Source organism: Nannospalax galili, unplaced genomic scaffold (genome assembly GCF_000622305.1).
Source record: "Nannospalax galili isolate Female #2095 unplaced genomic scaffold, S.galili_v1.0 scaffold530, whole genome shotgun sequence".
NCBI classification, from domain to species: Eukaryota; Metazoa; Chordata; class Mammalia; order Rodentia; family Spalacidae; genus Nannospalax; species Nannospalax galili.
The window spans coordinates 1,414,942-1,427,096 of NW_008328331.1; positions in this window are offsets into that span (position 1 = coordinate 1,414,942).

The window sequence follows — 12,155 nt, forward strand, 5'->3', positions numbered from 1 at the left end:
CAAAATGAGGAGCTGTGATAGGGAGCAACAGAGATAGATGCTATATAGCAAATGGGAGAGAGAGAGAGAGAGAGAGAGAGAGAGAGAGAGAGAGAGAGAGAGAGAGAGAGAGAGATATTTGTGGACAGAAATGGAGTAGCCCAGAGAATCACAGGCAATTCTTGGAAAGGCCACCACTCCAAGCAAACTCTATGACTTTAGAAATGAAACTCAACGGGAAATTCTTGAAGATAACATTGCTTTGGTGACAAAGAGTGGATAGATGCCACAATTATTCCAACAGAGGATGCCCATGTGGCTAGGAGGTTGGCTGAGAGCACACAAGCCCTAGTGCTGTCTTTGGTGGCTAGCACAAATCCTACTTTGGGTCTGAGAGCCCAATGTAACTGCTTGTCTAGCAGGAACCTAGAGACTAGACTATGGAGTTGCTCTTCTCCATTTCTTCCTCCTCCTCCTCCCCTCCTCCCCCACCCCCCTTCTCCTCATCCTTATCCTCTTCCTCCCATTACTGGTAGGGGTCAGGGCCAGGTGTTTTCAGGTTCTTGACCTCTTATCCAAAGAATTGAAAATAAAGACTCACACAGATTTACAAAAGTAGCAAGATGGCTTTATTTAGACCAAAGGGATAGTAGAGATGAAAAGAGAAACCCCATCAAGATTGATTGCAGACCACTTGAGTGAAGACACTCAGGATCCCAGTTATTACTCAGGGATTCCTGAGTAATAACTCAGGTGCTCAAGAGAAGGAAGAGTTTGGTTGCTAAGGGATGTAGTTTGGGAGGTTCTCTTTTTCTTCATTTTTCCTACTGAGCCTGTACCTTCCCATCATGTATCTGATTTTAATCATATGCATGTCCAATTATGCATAAGAATAAGGCCCTAAGTAGGGGATTCCACCAGTCACATGCTGAATATATGACCATGGTCTCATGAGATGATAGCACCAGATGACATCATAGTCTCACAGCCCTCTTAGCTTGTGTAAGATGATGCTATGATGTTTATACAAACTGACTATGGTTTAGCTTATGTGAAGCCCTGGGTTCAAGTCTCAGCACTGAAACAAACAAAATGAGAGGGGGAAGAGAGAGAGAGAGGCTCTCTAGCTCTCCTAGAGTCACATAGTACTTCTAGGAGAAAAGCTGCAGAAGGAAGCTTGCTCACTTACATTCTGATGCACTATTGGAAATATTTTCTGTGCATGTGTTGTTTTGAGATAGGATCTCACTATGTAGCCTAAGTTGGCCCAAAACTCCTGGGCTTAAGCATCCTCTTGCTTCAGCCTCCGCAGTTAGCTGAAGCCACAGCTGCTGTTTGGTGCCGTGTGTTTGTGTGTGTGTGTGTGTGTGTGTGTGTGTGTGTGTGTGTGTGTGTGTGTGTGTTTTAAAAGTCTTTAGTGTGAGGGCGGGCGGGGGGGCGCGTGTCTTGAGACACACCTCTGGGGGGGCAGGGGGACACACACCTGTGTGAGTTCGCGGCAAGTCTTTAGTTTGAGGCCGGGCATGGTGGCGCATGCCTTTAGTCACACCACTCAGGAGGCAGAGGTAGCCAGACCTCTGTGAGTTCAAGGCCAGCCTGGTCTACAAAGTGAGTTCCAAGCCAGCTAGGGCTGTAATGATTTTATATATATTTACAGAGAAGTCACAAACAGCACAGGGAACACCCTCTACCCTTCTGTCTCCCCCAGTGACCTTACAGTGTCCTTTTGCTCTGCAGTACTAGAGATCAACCCTGGGCCTCAAGCATCCCAGGCAAGTTTTCACCACTGAGCCCCACTCCAGCCCACTAGTGTCCATTTGTCAAAACTAAGGTGTTAGTTTTAGTTTTTGTGGGGTACTACTCCCCCAAACACAGAGATTATCGGGATCCTACCATCAGTGTCTGTTTTCAGTGCTAGGACCCACCCACTGCAAATGCCACTCTCTCTTAGTCTCCTCCAGTGGTGGCAGTTTCTTAGACATTCTTGTGTTTTGTGACGTTGATAGTTTTTGTTTTGTTTTGTTCATTTGTGACAGGGTCTCACTATGCAGACCTGGATGGCCTGGAGATCATTATACCAGGCTGGCCTCAAATTCACAGAGAAACTCACAGATATCCTCCTGCCTCAGCCTCCCCAGTGCTAGAATTACAGGATAGGTATGCACCACCACACCTTGAGATCCTGACAGTTTCAGAGTATTGTCCAGATACTTGAAGAATGTATGCATAAATTATTATAGTGTCTCAGACCTATTTATCCTAGGACTTGAAAGACTGAGGTAGGATGATCATGAATTTGGGACCAGCCTGGATTGCACGGGAAAGAGTATGCCTGCAGCTGGGTGTGGTGGTGCACACCTTTAATCCCAGCATTTGAGAGGCAGAAGCAGGCAGATCTCTGAGAGTTCAAGGTCAGCCTGGTCTACATAATGAGTTCCAGGCCAGCTAGGGCAACAGGGAGACCATGTCTCAAAAAGATTAAAAAAAAAAAAAAGTATGCCTGCATATTATATATTTTCAAGATTGATTAAAAAAAAAACAAACAAAACTTCGTCACATATATAAAGAAATAAAGAACTAAGAGAAAGGAAAAGATGGAAAGAGTGAATGCATAAATGAAAGAAAAAGAAGACAAGAAAAAATCCGAAGGAAAGACTGGCAGTTTTTCCCAACAGAAAACTTTGAGATGTAGACTTTAAGAAATCTACAGGAGGCTGAATGTGGTGGCCCATGCCATTAGTCCCAGTACTCAGGAGGCAGAAGGCTGGAGGATCTCTGTGAGGTCAAGGGCAACCTGGTCTACATACTGAGTTCTAGGCCAGCTAGGGCTACATAGAGAGACTGAAAAAGAAAAAAGGGTGTGGGGCTGGAGAGATGGCTCAATGGTTAAGATCACTGACTACTCTTGCAGAAGATCTAGATTTGGTTCCCAGCACCCACACGGCATCTGACAACTGTCTGTAACTCAAATTCCAGAAGATCAGACATCCTCTTCTGACCTCTGTGGGTATTGTGAGACATGGGTACACCTATCTGTATACACGAAGGCAAAATACTTACACACATTAAAAAAATTAAAAAATAAAAATTTAAAAAATGAAATAGGGGGCTGTGTGTGGTAGCACATGCCTTTAATTCCAGCACTTGGGAGACAGAGACAGGTAGATCTCTGTGAGATTGAAGTTAGCCTGGTCTACATAGTGAGTTCTAGGCCAGCTGGAGCTACAGGGAGACCCTGTCTCAAATAAATAAGTAAATAAATAAATAAAAATTAAAAGAAAAAGGAGGAAAAAAGAAGGAAATCTCCGGGATTGAGGGCTGAGTTCGGGGGCTGCACCCCTCCCTGAGAATCCACAGGCACTTAATTGTTGCTAGGGGCAAGAGAGATACTTTCTTCAATGGTGCAGCCATTGGTAAGGTGCCCATTCTCCTGTAGGAAACCCTGATGAAACTCATTGAGACACACAAACACACACAACGACAAAAGTAGAAAGAGGGGCTGGGAGATGACTCAGTGTGTAAAGTGCTTGCTGCACAGGTATGAGGACTAGAGTTTGGATCCCCAGCTCCCATGTAAATACTAGGTGGGCATGGTGGCCTGCGTGTAACCCTGGTGTTTGGGAGGTAGAGAGAAGGGATTCCCCAGAGCAAGCTGGTTACCTAGTCTAGATAAATCAGCAAGCTCTGGGTTCAAGTGTGAGACCTTGCCTTAACATATAAGGAGAATGATAGAGAAAGACACCTCATGTCGGCCTTTCCTCTACACACAAGTCCACACATGAGCATGCACAACTGAAAACATTCATGTGCCCCAAAACACGCAAACATGCATGCACACATACCTATACATCACACACATACACATGCAAAATAAAGTGGAATGGGAACTAGTTGGGAAGAGGAAGAAGATTGGGAGTGGACAAGGCAATAGGAGGAAAATATGAGAAAAATGCATTATATACATATATGAAAATGTCATAATGTGACCCATTATTATGAATATATTATTAGCATATTAATATATTGATATTATTAGCATGTTAATATATGGTAATAAAAACTTGAAAGAAAGAAGGAAAATAAATCTATAGGACTGGAGGTATAAGTCAATGGTATAGCACTATTGTGTGCATGGCTTTGGGTTCCATCCCTAGCATCACCTGCATCTGACTCCCACCTACACCCTTCAATAAAAGAAAAGGGGGCCGGGCATGGTGGCACATGCCTTTAATCCCAGCACTTGGGAGGCAGAGGCAGGCGAATCTCTGTGAGTTCAAAGCCAGCCTGGTCTACATAGTGAGTTCCAGGGCAGCTGGGGCTACAGGGAGACCCTGTCTCAAAAAGACCGAAAAAAAAAAAGGCAAGAGAAGAGAAAGAAATTTGCAATGGCTTCAGCCCAACCCACCTGGTTTTGGTCCCCTAGCTCCTGGGTTGATGTGAATTAGAGCTGTTCTAGATTGTCTCTGTGAGGATAAAAATAGGGACCCTGATAGTTCTAGGCTTCTGTGGTCCTTGGTGCCCACAATATCAGAAGATAAGTTGTCTTTTTTTCTGGTGACTTTAGTTAGAATTCTAGGGAAAGCTTTTGCTGGATAGACTTGAGTCTTATGCCCCTCCATAGACCAATCATGATGGTCAAGGAGATTAGACATTCACATTTGCCAGCCAGGATATGTTGGCCTCTCAGGGAGGGGAGATAGAAAGGAAGGTGGCCTTCAAAGCTGCATGGCAGGCATAAATGCATGTGTGCATGCTAGTTTCCAGCCCATCTGTGTTCTCCTGCCTCTCTCTTGTGCCCCCTTTAGTCCAGATACTGCACCAATAGTCCAGGATATCTAGCCTCCTGACCCCCACCAGCCTGTCCCTTCTGTCTGGACTGCTAACCCCTCTTCTCTGCATAGCAAATAATTAACCACTCTTCCAGGCTTAACTCAAAGGCTATTCTTTTGAGGAGACTTCTTTAGGGTATAGATTGGGATGGTCATGTTTTATCAACCTAAGCTGAAAGCATCATGAATTATGTCTAGCTTGTGCATACCTTTCCTGATGTTGAAGAAGCACAGTGCCTGTCTGAGGCCAGAGAGGACCACAATCTCAGACCATTCCCTGACTTTCTGGCAGAAAGGTACCATACACATATCCAAAAAAGTGGTGCAGAATACAGCAGGAAGATGTCAGGCCCTGGAGCCAACCCACTCTTTGAAACTATCAGCCCCTGTGCTCATCTACTGCTGCCCTCATCTGCCCCTTACCTTGCTCATAGTGGCAAATGGGCCTCTCAGGGATTATCAAGCCATGACTGTAAAATGGTTACTTCATCTAGTGTTGCAAGTTACAATTTGACGATTTGAATAAACAGAAAATTATTTGGGGCTGGTGAGCTGCCTCATTGGGTAAAGGTACTTGCCACTGAGCCTGACACCTGATTTTCAGTCCCCACAACCCACATGAATGAAGGAGAGAACACATTTCCAGAAGTGGTCCTCTGACTTCACATTGTGGCTACGGCCTATGTATACGTATACGTATACACACACACACACACACACACACACACATACACACACACACACTTAAAAAAAAGAAACCTGGCTCAGCGGTTAAGAGCACTGACTGCTCTTGCAGAGGACCCAGGTTCAGTTCCCAGCACCCACATGGTGGCTACAAACCATCCTTAGCTCCAGTTCCAGGGGAATCCAAAACCCTCTTCTGACCTCCAAGGCATTGCACGGCACAGGTGCACTCACCTACATGCAGGCAATACACTCATAAAATAAAAATAATAAATAAAATATTTTTAAAAAACTATAAAAAAAGAAACCTGAAGATTAATGACCAAAATGGAAATGTGTCACAGGACCAGAAATTATGTATTGTGTATAGTTTTTTTGTTTTGTTTTTGTGGTGCTGGGGTTGTAACCCAACACCTGTTAACACGCTAGGCAAGCTGTACCACAGAACTGCACACTAGTCCAGAAAATGCATATTACATGCATACTATTTTTATAGTTACCTATCATGTTCTAGGGAGAACAACTGATGAAAATCTTTGAAACTAGTTGTGAGGGGTAGGGAAAGCTTTGGGGAAAAGGTGTCATATAAATATGAACAGAATTATATGGTTATTGGGACTCTTATCTGCTATGCTTGAGATCCTGGGTTTGAGCCTCAGCACTGCAAACAGAAGAGGAAGCAGGCCTCCATTGCAGAGCATTTGCACATGCTTGCTGCCTGTTGTCATTATTGTCACTATTTCCCTTCTGCCTGTTCACTGCCTCCCCAGTGCAAGACTGGCACTTTCCCATGGCTCTCACAGCCCTTTTCCTTGCTTTCCTTTTCCTATTTCCAGTCCCCATCCTTTCTCCTCCCACTTCCCTTTCTTTTCTTTTTGTTCTGTTGGTTGCCTTTCATTTCTGCTATTTGTGCTGTACTCACGACTCCTTTGTCCTAGTTCCGCAGCCCCCAAAGGGGGCTGGAGGGCTTTGGTCTCTCTGTGTCTAATAAGAAGCTGCTAACAGCCTCTCAGGGCTTCACACTTTCCAAAGTATTTCCTCCTTTGCTTTTGCAATTCGGGCCAAATGAAATCCCTGGGGATAGAAGAGATTTTTTATTTTCATTTCATAGACTGAAAAACTGAGACCCAGAGAAAGTTGGTGGTGTTAGAAATAAAATCTGAGGTTCAAGGACCCTACTGCTACCACACAAAAAAACATTCCAGCAAAACAAAGTAACTGGGCAAGGTACCGTTTACTTTTGCAAAAGGGTGTCTTCCATCATTTGGATCGAGCAAGCACACGAGACCAGAAAGTTTGAGAAGTTTTTTAGCTCTAATCCAAGAGTACTGTCTTTTCCCCACTGGCTGGGGTCTGACCTCACAGTCTTTTGCAGTTGACTAGTTTAAAAGAATTGACCCAGAGGAAATGAAGGAGAGGGGGGAAAGGTTGACCAAAAAGGGGAAGGGACTCAGCCACCCCAGGCCATCAGGTTCTAGGAATGAAGTAGGGCTTTTGCATAAACCAAAGTTTTGCAAGGTGTGTGTGAGAGGATTAAAAGATTTGAGTTCCTCGGACTGGAGAGATGACTTAGTGGTTAATAGCATTGGCTGCTCTTACTGAGGCTGTGGACTCAGTTCCCAGCACCCACATGGTGGCTAACAACCATTCATAACACCCGTTCCAGGGGATCTGAAACCCTGTTCTGGCCTCCAACAACACTGCAAGACATGGGTGCACTTACATACATGCAGGCAAAACACTCATACATACATACAAAACAAACAAATAAATAAATAAACAAAAATTTAAAAGTTAGCTAAATGATTTGAGTTCCTTGTTTGACAGAAAGACTGAAATTTAATATTTCTTTTTTAAAAATATTTTTAATTGAATTTTTGTTTATTTCATACATAACATCTTAGTCCTCTTTATACTCCCCTCCTCTTGGCACCTTCCCATAGCCCCCCTACTGGATTTCATGTATTCTGTCATTCAAGGTAAGGCCTATCTAGTCAAGTTAGTGTCTGCTGACATTCCTCAGTGCAAGTTCATCCACTGGGGTCTAGTCAGCCTATCTAGAATCACTCCCTTAAAGAAGATCAGCTCTTCCTCACCCAGTAGTGTAGTAATCAGCTGCCCAGTAGTTCTTTGGCTAATATTGGGGCCTGCTACCCTTTTCCACAGTTCTACAGTTCTATGCTAGGTGTTTTGGTGTCTTTTTTTTTTTTTTTTTTTTTTTTTTCGAGAGAGAGGGTCTCCCTGTAGCTCCAGCTGACCTGGAACTCACTATGTAGACCAGGCTGGCCTTGAACTCAGAGATCCCCTTGCCTCTGCCTCTGGATTAAAGGTGTGCACCACCATGCCCGTCCCTATGCTAGGTTTTTATTATCTTGAATTTGCATGGGTCTTGTGGATGTTGTCACCATTGCTGTAAGTTCATATGAGCAAGGTCCCAGTAGTCTATAAGATTCTATTTCCATATGGTCATGCACCTCCTCCCCTGACTCTTACAATCTTTCTACCCTGACTTCTGTAATGGTCCCTGAATCCTGGGTTCATCGCCCTCTGTGTCATGAGGAAGCTTCACTGATGAGAGTTGAGAGATGCATTAGTATTCTCTCTACCCCTTGTTCTACTATGTTCCATGAGTCTTAGGTGCAGAGGTTCCATTGTACGTGTGTCACTTAGGGTTGGGTATTTCACAATTACAGAGGACAAGAAGTTACATTTCTGGATTCCTAGCACGGGGCTCTTTATGGGGAACTAGTTTATTATTTGTTTGGCTACTTTTTTTTTTTTTTTTTTTTTTTTTTTTTTGGTCTTTTTAGAGACAGGGTCTCCCTCTGTTCAGTTACTTTTTAAGATTTACTTTTATTTTTACTTATGGATATGTATGTATGTTTCTGGGTGTGTATGTCGTGTGTGTGTGTGTGTGTGTGTGTGTGTGTGTGTGTGTGTGGGTGTATGCCGCTAGTGCCCCCAAGGTGCTAGACAAGGATGTTAATCCTCTGGAGCTGTAGTTACAGGTGGTTGTGAGTTGCTTGATGTGGGTGCTGTAACCGAAAGCTGGGTCCTCAGGAAAAGCAACAAGCGCTCTTAACTGTTGAGTCATCATCCCAGTCCCTTATGAGCTATTTTTGTGCTGCTGGGGATGGAACCGAGGGCTTTCTGCATACCAGGCAAGCCCTCTACCACTAAGCTATAGACCTGAGAAGATGATATTGAACATTGTGTTAAAACCCTTGGAAGCTGGGAATGGTAGCTCTTGCTTGTAATCTCAGCACCAGGGAGGCTTAGGTAGGACTGCCACAGGTTTGAGGTCAGCCTGAACTATAGGGTGAGGCACTTCTCCAGAAGTCACAAACCAAGTGAAGTCTCTGGGCTTTCTCATTCCCTGCCCTCAGGCTGCTAATCTTCCCCATAAACTCCTCCGCTGGAAAGACTTCCTCTCCAATCACAGAGGAATCCCTGTCCACCCCTTTTGTAATACACCCCATCACCATACTGTAGTCCTACCTCATTAGCTGCAAGGACCAAAAGTCCACTGTCTGGAGGGCTGATGAGAATGCAGAGTCTGGGCCTGCCCCTTGGGTGCTGAGGGCATGAGAATAGCATTTGCTTATCCTCTACCCTTATGTACCCTGGACTTGGCAGAAATGGAATTTGAATTCCAGCACTGAGAGTGCTGCCTCAGTTTCCTCTTCCATAAAATGGGAATGCTACACTGATCTCAAGGGATTGTTATGAGGATACATGAGAGAGGGAATGTGAGGGAGGGTGATAGCCTTCCAAGGGGGTTGGGAAGGAGGAATGGCTTGCACTTGTACAGGAATGTCCCCTCTGACCTTGCATGTAGTGGAAAGGGCCTCTCCCAGCTCTCCAGCCCTGCCTACTCTCTTGCTTCCAACTCACTTCCTAACCTATATGCTGGCTTCTCACATTTTTTATCTGTATCTAGCTCTATTTCTAAAGCTTGCAGCAGGTTGGCAAGATGACTCAGTGGATAAAGGTGCCTGCTGCCAAACCTGACAACCTGAGCTCACTACCTGGGTCCCACATGGAGGAAGGAGAGAACTGATTGCTCCAAGTTATCCTCTGACCTCCATACACACATTTTGGCACCGCCCCCTCCCCATTACCTATACACACAAATGAATGTAATAAAAATGTGGACATAAGTTAAACTTGTAAAGTGTCAGGTCAGAGCTGCTCAGCATGGTAGCATCTAACCACATGCAGTTAATTATTATTTTGGAGACAGGGTCTCACTATGTAGCCCTGACTGGCCTAGAACTCTCTATGTAAATTAGGCTGGCCTTGAACTCAGAGATCCACCCCCCTCTGCCTCCAGAGTGCTGGGATAAATGCGAGTACTACCAAGCCCAGCTTTGTTTTTGTTTTTTAGACAGGGTCTCACTACTTACCTCAAGACTGGCCTTGATCTTCCTGCTTCACCCTCCCTAGTGGTGGGATTATACATGCACCACCATACCTGACTCCCAGCACTCAGGAGGCAGAGGCAGATGATCTCTGTGAGTTCAAGGCCAGCCTGGTCTCCATAGCGAATCCAGGCCAGCTTTGGGTACAGGAAGACCCAGTCTCACAAAGACCAAAAAAAAGAACCGTTGTATGAAATGTACAAAAGCTCAATAAATTAAAAAAAAAAAAATTACCTCCTAGGGCTGGAGAGATGACTCAGCAGTTAAGAGGGCTGGCTGCTCTTGTAGAGGACCCCGGGTTCTGTTCCTAGCACCCACATGGCACTAGCAACCATTTGTAACTCCAGTTTCGGGGGCTCTGACACCTGTTAGGGAAAGAGGAATTTACTGCTTGTTTGAATATACTGCTTGTCTGAATTTACTGCTTGAATTTACTTGTTTAAATTTACTGCTTGTAACCAATTAACTCAACTGGAGACACAGGCATCCAGAGATAGAGGCAAGTGCTGCAGCCCCCGGAGCCTGACCTGTCTGATCTGTATCGTGTCACGTAGGCATATCTGCTTACACAAGATAACAGGGAAGGGTCACACCAGACACATACCACCCATCCCTCCCCGATTGAGACACCTGAAGGGAGTTGTAACATTTTTCTTGTTTTGAATTTAATTGGTTTGTGAAATGCTTGCTTTGAAACTATTGGTTGTATAAGCGCGGGCTTTTGTGTAATGGATGTGGGAGCCTATATAATCTCTACCTGAAGTTGCCTCGGGGTCGATCGCTCCAACCAGACCTGCGTGTCTTGGAAGGACGGTCAGCCCCAGCTACCTGGCCTAATAAAACTGCTTGATTTTTGCATCTCCATACTCATGCATTTGTTCCACCGAGTCACGGACCCTAACATTTTGGGGGCTCATCCTGGATTCGTGGGGGGGCTTCTGGGGATCAAAGGACGAACGGGGGCAGAGTTTCTTTTCTCCGGACAGGGCAGTGTCAATCGAGGGTGGCTCCCTCGTGTCTGTAAAATCCAGAATAAAGCAGGAATCGCCATCCCATGTCTGGTCTCAGGTTCGAGTCCCGAGCAGGGAAGTCCGGGTTCAAGTCCCGGCACCTAAGGTCCGAGTGTCTTGGCCCTGGGGAGGAAGCCCGATCGGCAGAAACCTGGTGCCAGAGGAAGAGGAGGTCGAGCTCGTTACCTTGAGGCAGTCCGAGTGGACGCCTTTTGGGAGAATCACAAGGAGTCTCGGGGATCCCGAAAGTGAGAGTGGTGAGTGCAGCGCGTCTGAGCGAAAGAAGGACCAGTCCAAGCGAATGCAGTGAGATGTGGTGTGCGTGCTTGATAATTGTGCTAATTATCTTAATAAGGGGGGGGGTCTGGTTTTGTATTTTTCTCTACACTCTCTATTTTAAACCTTCCTTTCCTCCTTTTTCCTTCCTTTTATTCTCAGTCTAAGTAGACAAGACCCTTTATCTGTATCTCCCACCCCTCTCCATTCCCCTCTCCTGCCACTGAAAAAAAACCCACGGCCAGGGCTGCACAGGCTCTGGGGCAGCTACACCATGGCCGCCGCCCGGGGCATGAAGATCTCCAGGTGGCACCGCCAGATGAAGTTCGAGTGGCCCATGCTCATGTCCACCGAGCCCTGCGACCAGTTGCGCCCGATGTTCACCAAGCACCTCTTCATAAGGTACTCGAACTCGCAGCCCTTCAGCCGTGCCATGGCCCAGCCACCCGGTGGGGACCCACCACCCCCGGCCCTGCCGCCCACGGGAGGGGCGCCCGTGCCCAACAGCACCGCTGCTACCACCACCACCGCCACCACCGGCCGTCCGCCCGCTCAGCTCCTAGGGCCGCTGCTGCAACGCTAAGCTGCACTGCCTGTGCCCAGGGCTCGGGAGGGGGCCATGGAGGAGCCGCCCCCCCAGCCCCCGATCCCCACGCCCCGGCCCCTGCCATGGCGCTCTGGCTGCCACCGCACCCCGCACAGCCAGGCTAGGGCGATGTGGGAGCCCCTGGACCGTGGCCCCGGTGGGCACCATGAGCCCCCACTCCGCCGCCTGCTGCTCGCCGCACTGCTGCAGCTGGCTGGCGCCCAGGCCCCTGTCTCCCAGCTTGATGCCCCTGATCACCAGAAGAAAGTGGTGCCCAGGTGCCCAGCTGTGTGACCATACAATGCTGTGGTGACTGCTGCCCTGACGACGGCCTGGAATGTGTGCCCACTGGGCAGCACCAAGTCCGAAT